Source organism: Toxotes jaculatrix, chromosome 10 (assembly GCF_017976425.1).
Source record: "Toxotes jaculatrix isolate fToxJac2 chromosome 10, fToxJac2.pri, whole genome shotgun sequence".
Lineage (NCBI taxonomy): Eukaryota > Metazoa > Chordata > Actinopteri > Toxotidae > Toxotes > Toxotes jaculatrix.
In genome coordinates, this window is record NC_054403.1 from 19,740,700 (window position 1) to 19,755,549 (window position 14,850).

The following is a 14,850-nucleotide window of genomic DNA, read 5'->3' on the forward strand; positions in this document are numbered from 1 at the left end:
GACACTTTAAAATGGTTACGTAGGGGTTATATTACCTGTCTGAAAGCCCAGCTGCACTTTATTTTAGATCCATTTTCTGGCTATATTTGTATCAAATTTTGATCGAAGCATAAAAATAAAATAAAATAACTAATATTAGGGTAATACACTTTTACAAAATCGTTGAAGCATCAAATTCAAATTAAAATGAGACCCAGTTCATGTGAAGTAATGAAACAGAATTTAAAAAGATCTAATATATTGTATGAGGATGATAATTGTGCTGATTTAATAACTCAACTGTTGTGAGTAAAGTGACGAATATATGTACGTTTAACCAAATAAGCATTTTAAGAGGTGGTTCACTAAAGGAACATACAGCACAGCACTGTAGGCATTTTTTTCTCACCTTTATTTACTGCGGGGGGTGAGAAACACCACATCAGCTGATATTGTTTTGCCTAGAGATCATAAATTATAGTACCACTGGAACCATCTTAAAACTCCCCTCTGGCAATGACTGTCCAACCTTGGAGATGTTGCTTTTGCTTCTGTCCCTGAGACATCTCTTTGTGGCTGAGGTGTGTTCCATAGTGACAATTTGCTATCAGGTCTAAGTAATGCGATGTGGGTAGACAGAGTTGACCTTTGCCCCTCCCCTGTCTTGTCTAGGTCAACTTCCCTTTCAAGCAGACATCACTTCAAACTGCAGGGACTGCATTCACCTCTGAGCCACCTAGGTGCCTCACAGAGAGCCTTGGCCCTCTCACCTCTTGCAATTACTGCCTACAACTCCACACCTCTGTTGCATCTGCAGGAGCTGTAAAGAGGAGAGAGAAGTGTAAACAAAGAGGTGGTTTAGATGTTCCACTGACACTTTTGGCCAATTACTCATGTCTGCAGTCTGCACTTGGCTGTCTGGAAGGGGAAAAATGGGTCTGAAGTGAAACATCATTGAGGTCCAACTACAGTAAATCTAATTTTGTTTTGTTTTCTATTCATACCGTTATTACAAACAGAAAATTTTAGTTGATAAATGGTTGATATATTCGTCTGTGCATGTTTATAAAACCTCAAACTTTATAAAAACTCAAAACAAGCACATGTACCTTTGAAGGAGACACTCTCTGTGCTCTGCTATTGAGGAATGTAGATTGGCTTGTGATATCTTGTCAGGTTGCTCTTGTGCTTGTCAACAGTGCCAGTGAAATCTGTCGGCTGCAGTGTACTGGGAACAGTGTTTTTCTGCCAGGTTTGTACGGATTTTCACTCATCAAAATTAAGCAGAGGCCTCAGCAGGACTGCTCTTAGCAAACAGAAGCATTTTTGTAGTATTTAATTAAAGTAAATTGCCAACTTCTACTCAAATTCTGCATCCGTTCTGTTATCTTTGCTGTATACACGTGCACATGCAGGTAATACATAATGGAAGGTTGCTCCTCTGCTTTTCACAAGTATTCAAGAATTCAAGTATTCTTTTACAATTGGTAGCTTGAGTAAAAGCATAACCCTAACAATATGTTCACTGTTACCACTTCACGTGTTGCTGTGCACTCAGCCTTCCGAGCATGGCTGTAGTTTCTAAATTTACTGTAGAGATGTATGTGCAGATTAATGTCAGTGTACAAACTGTATGTTCTTAGTTAAATCAGGCATCAGTAAATTGTGGGTGAGTCAGAAGGGTCTAGATCTTTCTTTGTTGGGGTGATGGCTCTAAATTAAAAAAAAAAAAAAAAAAGAGGCTGCACTTGTTCTTAGTAGTTTTGGTGTTGGCAGTACTGAAGCATATTCCAGCTGAGAGAGCTGGCTGGTGTGAGAGGGGTCAGAGAAGAGATACTGTATATAAGTGCACTTCTTGATCCTGGTGTCACACAAGCCTGGGAGGAGAGTGAGATGCATGCAGTGATTTCTTTTTTCCAGCTGATTGGATGATGCATCATAGCCTGGTACTCTCATGGTAGATGGCCACTATAAAATAGTTACAGAGAAAGATAGGAAGGACTCAGTGATGGCAGTTAGTCCCCGTGGCAGCTTCTACAAAGCTGTATCCTCAGGATGTTGCTTTTGACCTGCCTATGATGCTGAATGTCTGCTTGTTAATGGTCCATCCCACAATTTAGGTGTTATTAGTGTGAATCTGCCACACAGCGTGGTGTCACTGATGACCAGTGTTCACCCCACTCTGCGCATTCTAACACTCATCTGTGTCAAAAAAAAAAAAATGTGTCTGCCATGAAAAAAAAAAAAAAGGTGTCTTTGTTTTTTCCTGCTTCAGGGGTTTGGATCAAAGATCAAACAGCTGACATATCCACAAATGCTTAGTGGGTTTTGAAAAGGATCATGTGTGCACTGCGTGGTAAAGCTACATACACAGGAAAGATGTGACTGCATCTTATGCTTTGACCCAGTCGGAGCAAGTGGGCCAAGTGCAAATCTTAGTCATCATTGACATCAGAATTTGCCGTTTAGCTTGATTATTCCTTATACACCTCCTACTGTGCCTTTTCTCCCACATTGACGTCAATTCCATATGTAGTCATGAAAATACCTAATGCATAAGGGCAATTAAGAAGACCAACATTAGTTGACAGATAAACAGATCACTTCCACTTATGAAGGTGAATGTCTAGTTCAGCAAGCTCAAAATATGATTATGAGTCATACATTGAGACAAAGAGACAATCCAGACAACTGAAATATCACCAGACCACTTTGACTCGAACAATTAGTCCATTATCAAAATAGTTACTTGATTATTTGTCGTTTGGTTCAAGTATTTGAATTCTTGCATCAGCTCCACAGCCAAATATATGTGGTGTTTGTGTAATATGGTGACACACATTATATCAGTGAAAAGTGACCTTGCCCAGTTTTTACTGTTCACCACAGTACCTAGTAGGAACTGCAGTTAGTCCAGTAAATATCAGCTCACCTTGGTCCCCAAAGTTCCTGCAGCTGTTTTTTTTTTTTTTTGAAGGACTGCAGGATTGTTTCATGGTGCAGATGAATGAATAAATTTGGCAAACCTTCACCTCATACTATTATGAGCATATTTATTATTTTCAGTCACTATTTTAGAAAAGCAGATGATGTGTTCTGGACATCATATGAATGGTACAGCAAAGTGAAAGAAACAAGAGAAAGGTTGACAAAGTAAAATAGAAAACCTATTACTGCTCTCCTTCACAGTTTCCACCATACCTCCTGTGTTCTTGTGAATTAACTTTCAAGGGCACAGAGTTTCAGCAAATATTTCATTTCCCAAGATGGCCATCACTCAAGCTATCACTAGAACAACTCAAATCCGTCTTTTGTGAAGGAAAAAGGGGAAAAAGATAGAGGGTATATAGAAAGTGGAAGATGACTGAGATTACTTTGTGCTTTTTTTTTTGAGTGTCAATATCTGGAGACAGAAGTTGGAAAAGTGAAGATTGGAACCCTTCAGATTTCTCTGTTATCAGCTGACAATACTTTTTAAAACATCTCTATACAGTATTGAAAAGAAAATTGAATTATCATTTATTTGAAATCACACCTTTGCACATAATTTCAAAGGTTTCACGTCAGCTAATTAGGATGAATAGGTGCTATTTTGAGGATCAAGAAAAAAACTTGCCAGTGACACTGTGTTAAATGTTATTTTTTGCTTACTTCAATTGTGTCTATTTTTAATTGATTGGGTCTTTCTTGGCTAGTTTGTCCATTAATCATTTGATGGTGTGAGCAACATAGCAGTTACCCAGCAGCAATGTAAATTGGGCTTCAAAGAGAAGGTTTATTTTTAAAATCAGAGAGCTAGAGTTCTTATTCAGGTTGATTATGTCTACATACAAAGGCTCGACAAAAAGTATTAAAGAACAAACGGCAGCGTGCTGAATCAATGCATTCCATTTCCTTTACACATGTTGGATTCTTTGCGCACAAAGGAAACATCTTGATGGGCCTCATTGTGGCACTTTGAAGAGTAATGGTCTGTTGTCATAAAGCATATCAAAAAACTAAGAAAACAGTGTCAGCATTTCCTCGGCTGAATTATGTATATTGACAACAAACGAGTAAAACAAAAAAGTTGCAAAGTCGGCATTTAAAGATGGGAGGGCATTTGAACATTTATCATATCCTTGTGTAAACTGCCATTCTTCCTTACTGTATTTGAACATCATTGCACTGACTTTTTTTTATATACTTTAGGGAGGACAACACAAAAGTGGTTTAAAGTGCAAGTGTTCTTAAGGGTGGGGGTGGGGGGGGGGGGGGTGGCATTGAGGACAAGGCTCCAGAGGTCAGTGTCTTACTGCTGCTGCTTTCACCATGTTGAAACAAGAGGCAGAAGGTCAGATTATCCCCACCAGGATGTGAAAAGAGAAAACTGTGCAGCCTTTGTTCGTCTAGCATACATGGGCTTTTCCCACTGGCGCTGCTGGTTCATTGTCCCCAGGGTCTCAATGGGTCACAAGCTTTTGGGGTAGAAAGGACAGGGGGTTGTCATACTGCTTTCCAAAGGTTGGTGTTCCAAAGGTCATACCCCAAAGCCATCAGTGGGAAACAACTGTTGCTCTGCTATCGCAATATAGGGATATTAAAGCTATTTATCTCAACGCCCTGCCTCTGCCGAGACAGCTTGGAGGGGCTCTGATGCATGCTTAATACACTAATCAGACTCTCTCCCTAGGACCCCTACTTGCTGCTCTAATCTCTTTTTCTCACTGTTTTTCTCTTTCTCATAACTTCTTATAAGAGATGCCATGCAAACACAAATTGTCAAGTAGTAAACTCACAAAACTTCTGATATCTTCTGCAGAAATACAGCACTGCATGCTTGCGGTGTCTTCCGCTGTCTCATACACAGACACTCTGAGCAGGATGGCAGTGGTGTGCCTACAGGGGACTTGTTTATTTTTCAGACGCAGACAGCTTCCTGTGAGGACTATTTTGGTGTCTGAAGCCATGGTCCCATCTTACACCTCCTTCTGCATGTCCATCTGGTGTCTACATATCAAATTATGTGGTGAGTGTGTACACATGCGGTTGGTGGTACTGTGCAACAAAGCTGCTGATGTAACAGACATGATACTATTATCTTGGCCTGGACTTTTTCCGAAGCGGTTATCAGTTTTTTCTTTTTCTTTTTTTTGTGTTGCTTATAGACCCACAACTAACTAACTAACTAAGCTATTTTCATAAACGATAAATCTTATTTTCTAAATAGTGACTGCCCATCACGGTTTCCAAAAGCCCAAAGTGATGTCCTCAAATGTATTCATGCCTGAACAGTTGTTCAAAATTTAAAGTTGAGAAATGGGAACCAGGCAGTTTTTCACCTCAAAAATTAATCAATTATCAGAATGTATACATCGTAATTTATTGTTGGTTGACCGCTAGTCATTTTGGCTCAAACTTGCTTGTACATGAACAGCTCATGTAATCACAGCCTTTGAAGCATATTTAAGATTATTAGATTTATAATTTTCTTTGTTCAAGATTCATCAGAAGACATGCATATTGATTCTGACAGAATCAAAGCAAACAACTGTAATTCCATAACAAAGCTATATTGTACTGTCTGTGGCAGTGCTACCCAGAAATCTTCACATGGGAACCATTTACCCTTTCCTGACTTTTCCAGCGAGAACTACCCTAATGCATGTTGACACACAAGCACTGATCGGTGATAGTAATGGCATGGCAGGCGCTATGGGAGAAAGCCATATCCTTAAACATCTCCCAATTGTATTCAATTGTTCTGATGCTCAGTATGCAGCAAACGACAGGTTGATGGATCAATTGCTGTGGCAATTTTCATTTGAAGCTGTTCATAGCTGCTGTTATAAATCGATTGTAATGACTGATGGGAGGGACCATGTCTTCTTGGTTATTATAGTCAGTGATCTTTTTCCCTCCTTCCAGACAAAAGAATCTGACAGTCTGATGGTTGGTTGCCACTAACCAATTCTTGTACAATGGCACTGTGTCATACTAAAACCCATTTTCCAGCTGTTTTAACACTGTAAAGTTAGTGAAGTCGATGCTAAATAACGGCACACTTTTGCTACGTCTAACTTCTCATTTGCTCGCTCTTTAGTTTTATCTTTTTCACTCTTTTCTATAAATGCCTACTGACAGCTTAGCTCATTATAAATGGCAGAACACCTACACAACCAATTCCAATGGAAATTAATGTTTGTGTCTGTCAGAGTTTCAAAATTTCATGCTACGGATAAAAATGAAATTCTCCTCTGTGTTCTCTCCCCCATACCACAAGATATTATAACCACCATGCACATTTCTTGGAGCCTTGGTTTTCCTTGTCTGTGAAGAGCATATGTTTTGTGACATCAAAATGAATGACACTCATTTGTAATGTCCTCAGTGACAGTTTGAAGGAAATTGCATTGTGCTAAAACCACTCAAGCCCTTGGTCATGGAAATTTATCTGCAACAGTATTTGCAAAACCTGTGTTTGCCTTTGTGTGCAAACAAAAACATCAAGATGAACTGCGCCCTTCATGCTTTTGCTTTGCAGTACTTCCATGGTGACTTACTGTGGGTTAAGAGAAATGCTGATTTAGTCTTATTGTTGTTGGTTCTTTGCTCCACCCTACATAATGCTAGTGCATTTGTTGGAAACTGAATTTGTACAATCTAAACACTGAAAAATTGTCTTTGGCTGTTTCTTGACAGGATTTCACAAAGCCATAAATAGTGCTGGTTTTAGGAGGGATTTGTGGCCCCATCCTGACTGGCTGGAAGAGTAAATGCACATTTTATTGCATGCCTCTCAAAAGTGAATGGTTAAGACTGTATTGCCTGTTAATGGTTGTGACCGGTGTCGCTAGTGTTTGGCAGTTTGGATGTGCAGTGTACTTTTTATTAACAACATTTCTGCTTGCTACAACAATCCATTAAACTGTAAAACACAGAGTTTACCTTGATTTTTGCTACATGACAGCCTACATCTAGGCAGTGCACTTCTCCCCACACGGCTCCGCTTTTCACTTTTTAACCTCTCTTCTTGGCTCTCTTGAACTCGTCCCCTCAAAGGGGCACGATTATCTAAGTCATTGTCATGTCCATGCAAGTCAAGTAGCGCTGCTGTGGTAACACAATCCCACCAATTTCCTTATGTCATATACACTTTTTTTATTATTTATCAACAAGTTATGATCATGAAATGAGGCATGTTAGTATAATTAGAATTCCCTTTAAGCATATTGGATATGCGAATCATTTAACGTTTCTCCTTCAGCAGATCAAGGCTATTATAGGTCTAGATGCAGAGAGGTAGTCAAAAGTTTAAATGTTTTTTTTTTTTTTTTGTGGTTCAGGTGCAGGTTTTCATCTGGCAGGTTGCTAGCAACTGAGCTATGTCTGGTAATCAGCATATCACACATTTTGAAACCCTACTTCATATTGAAGGACACTGAAGTCTTTCAGTGAAATCCAGGCCATGAAAGACCATATCTGTAGAAATCATAGTACAAAGGAATGGAACATTAATGAATAAGCAGAGATAATTGAGTGATTAAGAGACAACATATTTCAATGGGTGGGAACTGAATGTGCTAATGATAGAGCCTACCTCTTTATACTTAATTGAGTGGGGTTCAAGGTTACTCACTGAGGCTGACATAGCTATTCATCACAGCCATAAGGTATTTCCACTTGCTCACACTGTCTCATCACAACTGTCTCACCTCAGCAGAAGATTATTTCCTTGCCCTCTGGCTTCTCAGTCAGTGCTTTAGCGGGATTTATACTCCTTCCGATCTTCATGTCGGATAGTCGGTTAATGTCAGAACCACCTTCCTCCAATACCTTCCTGATGTTGGTTTGGGGGGGTTGACTCTGTGTCCAACCAAAAGTTTTCCAAACCAATTCTCTGACATCACACCCACTTCGTGCTGTGACTGGCCAGCTGTGTGGAGGCGAGCCTGTCTTTTTTGTTTGTGGCACTTTTCACATGTACAAATGAGCGTTTGACTATGACTGTATTCTGCAGTGCAGTGCATGTTGCCATTCACAGAATACATATCTGTCTGCATGCATGAAGAAATCTTAAGACATGGACATTGCAAAATAAAAAATGTTAGTGTCAGCTACTTTTGTTTCTGTTGCTGGTGTTAATGTCATTACGTTTACCTTTTAGTATCACTGTTTTGATTTGCATTGATCTGTCTGACAGATTGTTTTCAAGGACACTTTATATAAATGAGAAAAAAAATGGTACACTTGTTTGGTACACCTATAAGGGATACAGTCTAATACAACAACTCTGCATTAAATTCTACCTCATTAAGAGACCGTTTTAGAGAGATCTTGATTCGACTTTATGGTCATTTTGAAAGCTGTAGTTTATGGCGCTGTTGAATTGTATTAGTCTAATTTGCTCCAGCAGTAGATGACTTTTAATGTAAGAGTGAAAACAACAAAAAATCTCTTCAATATATGCTCTCATGTGTTAGGCTTATTGTTCTGGAATTAATTCCAGTTTCACTGCTGTGTTTGAAAACACATTTGGAACCTTGTTAGATGAAGGAAAAAGATGAATAAATGTTTTTATTTGTTAACATTTGTCATGCACAGCATGGAAATTATTATAAAATCCTACAACTTTAGATGGAATACTATTATACTATTATAAGTATGTAGTCTCTATGCACTTTTAAAGGCTTTGATACATAAATATCATAATGCTGACCTTTCTGTATATGTGTTATTTTATTTTATCTGCTTTTGTTCAAGTTTACTAGAGTACAACATATTATAAAATGGTTTCAGTTTGATTTGGGTGTGTACACGTAACTTGTGCTCTATTGTAATAATTTGTGGTCTTTGGTATTTTCTTTATTCTTGAGGAATAACACATTTCAAAAGATTTATAGCATTTCTGAGAACTCGCAAATGATTATTGGCCATTGTGTCTTTCAGCGCCGTGTCTTTATTTCTAACTCCTTATGAAATCTGCTTTACATCTTTCCTTGAGGTAACATTTCTACTCAGATGAAGGGAAATTGATTAGAAAATTCAAAACCGATGTATTGAACCTGAGCCCCAAAAGGCCAACTAAGCCAAAAGGAAACAATTACCCACTGCTGCTGCAAGGATACTGCATTATTAGTACTTTATGATGAAAGGAATTTTAAACAGATTATTAATCTGTTTTTTTTTTCAACTGAATGAATCTGCGGCTGTATCTGCCACCAGCAATGGGTCTTTTCTACAGTTCAGGCTACTAAAAGAGCTAATAGGTGACAAAGACCAGAAAGCTCTGTATGCCATTATGGGTAATTGTCCTTCATCAATATTACATTACTTAGTTAGCCAAAGCACGATACCATCAGTTAAATGCACTGAGCAATGCTTTCAGTTAGTGCACAGCCACTGAAAGAAACCCCGGATCCTCATTTAAAGACATTTTAATGAAAATTTTGATATAAAAAAAAAAAAATCAAATCTTTTGTGAGAATCTTTGAGTAATCCTGATACATATGGAAGAGATTTTTTTTTAAATTAACTGTAAGTAGGCCACCCAGATTTTGGCCCCTTTAGTATCTTATGAACAAAAGTGTTTTCTGTCCTTTACATTTAGATTGTTATTGTTTCCTTGTCTGTGAATGTCTCCCTCTGATTAGATAATATTCTGTATTGGACAGTGGTAACACCACTTCATTCAGCAGCTACCTCCACTAATTAGTATATGACAGATGTGCTTGAGAGGTTTGACTCTTGAAGATGATTAAAAAGCGACTCAGGACCCCTTTTTTCCTCCCTGGAAAGCTCATTTATTTGTGAAATGAAAATGATACACGTACATCCGATTTTGTGTTCTTGTAAACAAAAAAAAAAAAACCAATCAGATAGCTCTATTTTCTTTTTTTATTATCATCTATGTCTGTGACATTGTAAGATATGCTGTTTGCAATGTATGCAGTTCCCCAGTAATGTATTACTGGCTAAATTTGCAAAAAACAAAACAAAACAAAACAAAACAAAACAAAAATAAGTCCTTCTAACATTAAGGAATGGCTTGAACTGTGAAATCCCACTGCAGCTGACTTACAACACAGTGTTAAAAACCCTTGAGGTTGGCTCCTAAAGGAATGTTTTTGGGGGCTTTATGCACCACTAGAGTAGGGTAACAACAGCACGGCGTAAGAAATTGATACAACACAAAAGAAAGTCTGCCTCCAAGAAATGTTCCCTCTGGCTCTTTATGTTCTTGAAATGGCCTTTTTCAAAATACCAGTGGGTAAAACATTTCAAGAATTATTTTACTTCACTATTGTTGAAACCATCAGATCTGCCGAGCTGGACCAATTCTCAGAACTCACCATATGGCCTGGCATGTAGCAGAAGAGTAAGATGTAACTTTACAGTACAGACAGTGAAGAACAATCTCATATGTTCTAAATTGTGTTTTGGAGTAAATCAGACATTACCTTCTTAACAGCCTCATCTCATCACTTGAGAATAACAAACACAGTGTAATCAAACAGCAGTGATTGTATTTTATTTATTGATGAGAGTAAATCAAAGTGTAACACCACCAAGCAATTACAATGCTGGTCTTAATGAGTGCCTCAATTTACATTGGTTGATTGCCAAAGAGAAAAGCAATGTTTTGCGCTGCTCCTCAATTGATCATTGAAATTAATTCCCTAAATGTGCATGATAAACAAACAATAAACTAAGTTTATGATAATTTACTAACAAAGCCTGTAATGCCCTGCCTTCTGCGCAAGATGTTGCCCAATGTATGTAAATTCATAACAAGCATTTTAATATGTTAAACATGCAATAAAAATAAATGACAGACATGCAATACTTTATTTGGTTTTTGGTTGACACAATGATTTAAGAAAAAAATGCCATAATCTGACCCTTTTACTACATATCAGTACAGAAAAATTAGCTGTAACTGAACTTGCAATATTATACATCATCAGCCAATCACATGCTGGATTTGCAGCACACTACTGCTGCAACACCACTGACACTACAGCTATCAATCAGTGAACTCAAATCACCCACTGACTGCAGCTCAGCAAAGTGATTGCTCGCAGTCTGAACACAGAAATGGAGCAAAGCTGAAAACATAGCTGCTTACAGCAGTGTTCCTAAATTGGCAACTGCATCACTAGATTTAATAACTTCTTAGACCTTCTTGGTGACTGTATTTCTTAAAAGCTGACAGTGACAAATTTTTCAGAGTATCTGTGAAAATGGTAGAGTTTACATTTTTATGTTTTTTTTTTTTTCCTACAATTGACACATCTGTTCTAACCAAAGCGGTTCTCAGCCATTTACCAGCTAAAGGCATAGCCCCTCTCCCACCTTGAGGAAAAAAAAGAAGTGCATCAGGTGGGTTCGTGATCTCCAGTGACCTTGCCACTGGTCTCAGGTGAGCTGAACATTTTTGCTACTGAGTGAGCTGCAGGCCTGGGGAGAAGATAGCAGATAAAAAAGACCTGTCAGCAGCTGCCTCTAAGAAGAACAGCAGCTAATACAAAAAAAAATGCCAGGAGTAATTTAAACTATTTAAGTTGTTCCAGTACAGGAAAATAAGAACCCTCAGCACTGTGTAGGTCCACCACACTGGCACCCAAGTTCCCACCATATTGTTTTCTCTGTACTTACAGTACAACTTGGAATGCACTGTTGGATTTATACCATTGACACTTACACAACACAACAAAGAAAATGCTAAATAAAAATTGGCAATAATTTTTTTGTTTGTGAGTAGCTTCAGTTTAATCACAGGTTTACTGTGTAATTGCTATGTAACTAAAGAACAGAATGATTGCACAGACATTTTGCTGTAGTACGACCATCTTTCCATTATTTCCTGTTGTTGCCGCAGAGGGCGATAATTGGCTTTTTTAAGAATTTCATTTTAATCCAAATTCTGCCCCATTGTACTTGTCTACTGTCAAAGCAGAGCTAATAATAATAATAATAATAACAATAATACTGCTTCAGAGCTGGGGCAGCTATCTTACTTTAGGGCAAAGGGCAATTGCCAGTTATGAGTTAGCCTTTGAATAACAGCGTTTAAACGCGGTTAGGTTGTCACTGTGTGCAGTAAGAATAGGCCCGAATTGATGAAGTAAAATAGCAAAATTCATTTATTTACATCATATTTAAGTGTAGCATGTTCTATTGCACTAATTAGTAATTAAGTATTTTGTTGCCATTCAGAAGAAAGGATATAGTGTATAGCATATAGCACAATGGGACTTTGGTTAAGACATAAGAGGGCAACAAAATGTCCTTATTTACTCTACTGGTATATTGATTAGTCACTAGTGAGAAAATGTAAAGTCTGTGAAATCCTTTAAAAATGTAGTATGCACCATGTAATGAATTACATAATTACTATTGCAATGACTGAGCCAACAGCTCTTATTTCTTCAAAGTTATCTTGTTACCCTTGATTTCCTGTAATTCCATAGACACCACTTTGTCTGGGCTTTTCCCATGAGAGACCAGCCATGAGGGATAGGGCCTAGATGACTGAAACCTAAGCTCAGGGAAAAGGGGTTGGTCCCCTGTGAACTGCCAGTGTATGAGAGCTTAGGACCCTTGTGACAGTATGGATCTCTGAAAGAATGATAATACTGGGAAACCATGAATGGAGAGAAGGAAAGAGACACACACACACACACACACATAGATGTTAGGGTTCCGTTGACTGTATCCATCCATCCATTTCCTGTATTCACTTATTCTTTTCATTGTCATTGGGGCGTAGGGGATGAGGGGCATTGTGCATGTTGGACAAACAGTTTCCAGTACACCTAACCTACAGGCTCTGTATTTCATGCATTTCATTCAACAATTTGCCCTTTATATATTCAGAGTATCTTGATGATTGCACAGATGCAGTCACTGAGACATACAAAACACTTAATGCCAGACTGTAACAGTGAATGAATAAGCAAGTTATTTGCTGTGTGAAATTGAAATTTGTCACATCATTCTTTACATGTAGCTTATTCATTTCTTTATGCAGTACAAAATGTATATTGTGTAATGTATCATAAAAAACTGAACACATATGTGCACAAATGCACAGATTTGTTATATTGAAATTCTTGTCCAAAAACAGGTATGGATCAAAATAACTGAGTTACAGTTAAGGTATAGGCAGATGATGAGAAAAACTGAAGACTTATTAGTATATGAAAAATTTATTTCCAGATAAAATATTAGCATTTCGTATTTGTTGGTTGATAATTACACATAGACAAATAGTTTTGCATCAGTGATTACAAGAAAGCATCAGAAAAAAAGTGTTGCTTCCTGCATTAACTGACCTGTTAAGGATCACAAATTCCAAGAGTCATAAAAATCCCCATACCAAAAACCTGATTTGATGTTTCAGTCTTTGCCAAATTGGTGGCAAAGTGGTTTATTTATAATTGTTGTATTTCCGTTCTCAAATGGTCAAATTCCAAGTTAGGAGGAAGGCTGTTTCTAATCCTAATGAGGAGTCTCCTATTACTTCACTGGACTGATAAGGCACTAGTCTGTGACACTCAATTTTCAAGACCCAAACCCTATCAAGGAACTATCAAGTGATAGGATAGCTGCAGGACCATTAAGTGAATGTCTAATCAACGTATTATAAGGCATTTCTGAGCTGGCTATCAAATCCCTCCTCTAGGCACCAATGCATCCATCTGACCTGATCTGATTGCACAGTCACATTAATGAGCTCTGTGATGTCCCACATACAGACTAACCTCGCTTCCCAGCTGCAGCCAAATGCAAAGGAGTGTTTGGGGCGGGGGGTTGATTGTGTGTGAGACAGCGAGAGACCAGAGCTCTAATAGATGGAGGAGTGCAACCAACACTTAAATGCCCCTACTGGAATTTAAAGGTTAATTTGTTTGTTTCTGTGATTAAATGGCTCTCCATTAACTTTGTGTGTTGGTTAGATGTTTAGAAAATGTTCACTAAGTCGACTAATTCTGAATCCTGTCGAGACTTTATAAATGCGTGTTTGGTCTTGGTTAGCTTACTGAAGGGGGGAAGTGAGGAAAGATGGAGTCTAGGAGCAGGGATATACCAAAACGCTTCATTTAGAGACTCATGACCCACCCTGACAGCTTAGAGGTGGAGCAATGTGTGGAATCAAGCCCCGCTTTCTCTCCGTGGGTGTCATGTGTCTGTGCTGGTGAGAGAAAAGACAAGGAGAATTTATTTTCATGCAACATGAAATCATTTGCATAACACACGTGAAACTCTTTTGCAAGGCTCCCCGCAGACTTTGCATTAAAACAACATTGAAAACAAGCAGACAAAAGAAGTTAGGAGTCACTTGTACACTGAATCAAATGGCAACTGTGTGACATTTTAGGTGGTATAACTTTAGTCAGTTACCTGCCATCACATACTGAGACTTTTCTCTGTGTTGTACGCCTTTGGAATTGACTTCTACCTATTGATCAAGCTGCTTGTTTAACACATCCGTGAGTATAGAGTATGTGACCAAAAGTACAATCAAAGGTCATGTCTTTAAGTTGAATGTGAAGGATAGTAGAGGGAGATTTTGTTAGGATTATGGTCTCTGTGTGCATAAGCCCTGGGTTTAAACTTTCACTTTATCCATCTACTGTTCTCTCTCCGAATCCCTCCGCTGGCTGAAGTCAGAGAGGTTCACTGCACTGCCCCCTCCTGTATGGGAACGACTATGAATATAAATAGGTGAGCTCCTCAAGGTATTACAACTCATCCATGCTCAGCAGCTGGTTGAGAATGTCAATACCTGCATAATACAGAATTGTAATTTCTTTCAGTTTCTAAAGGTTATAATGGCTGAAGTTCTCAGGTACAATTTAAATCTGACACCACACCTCCATAATATGC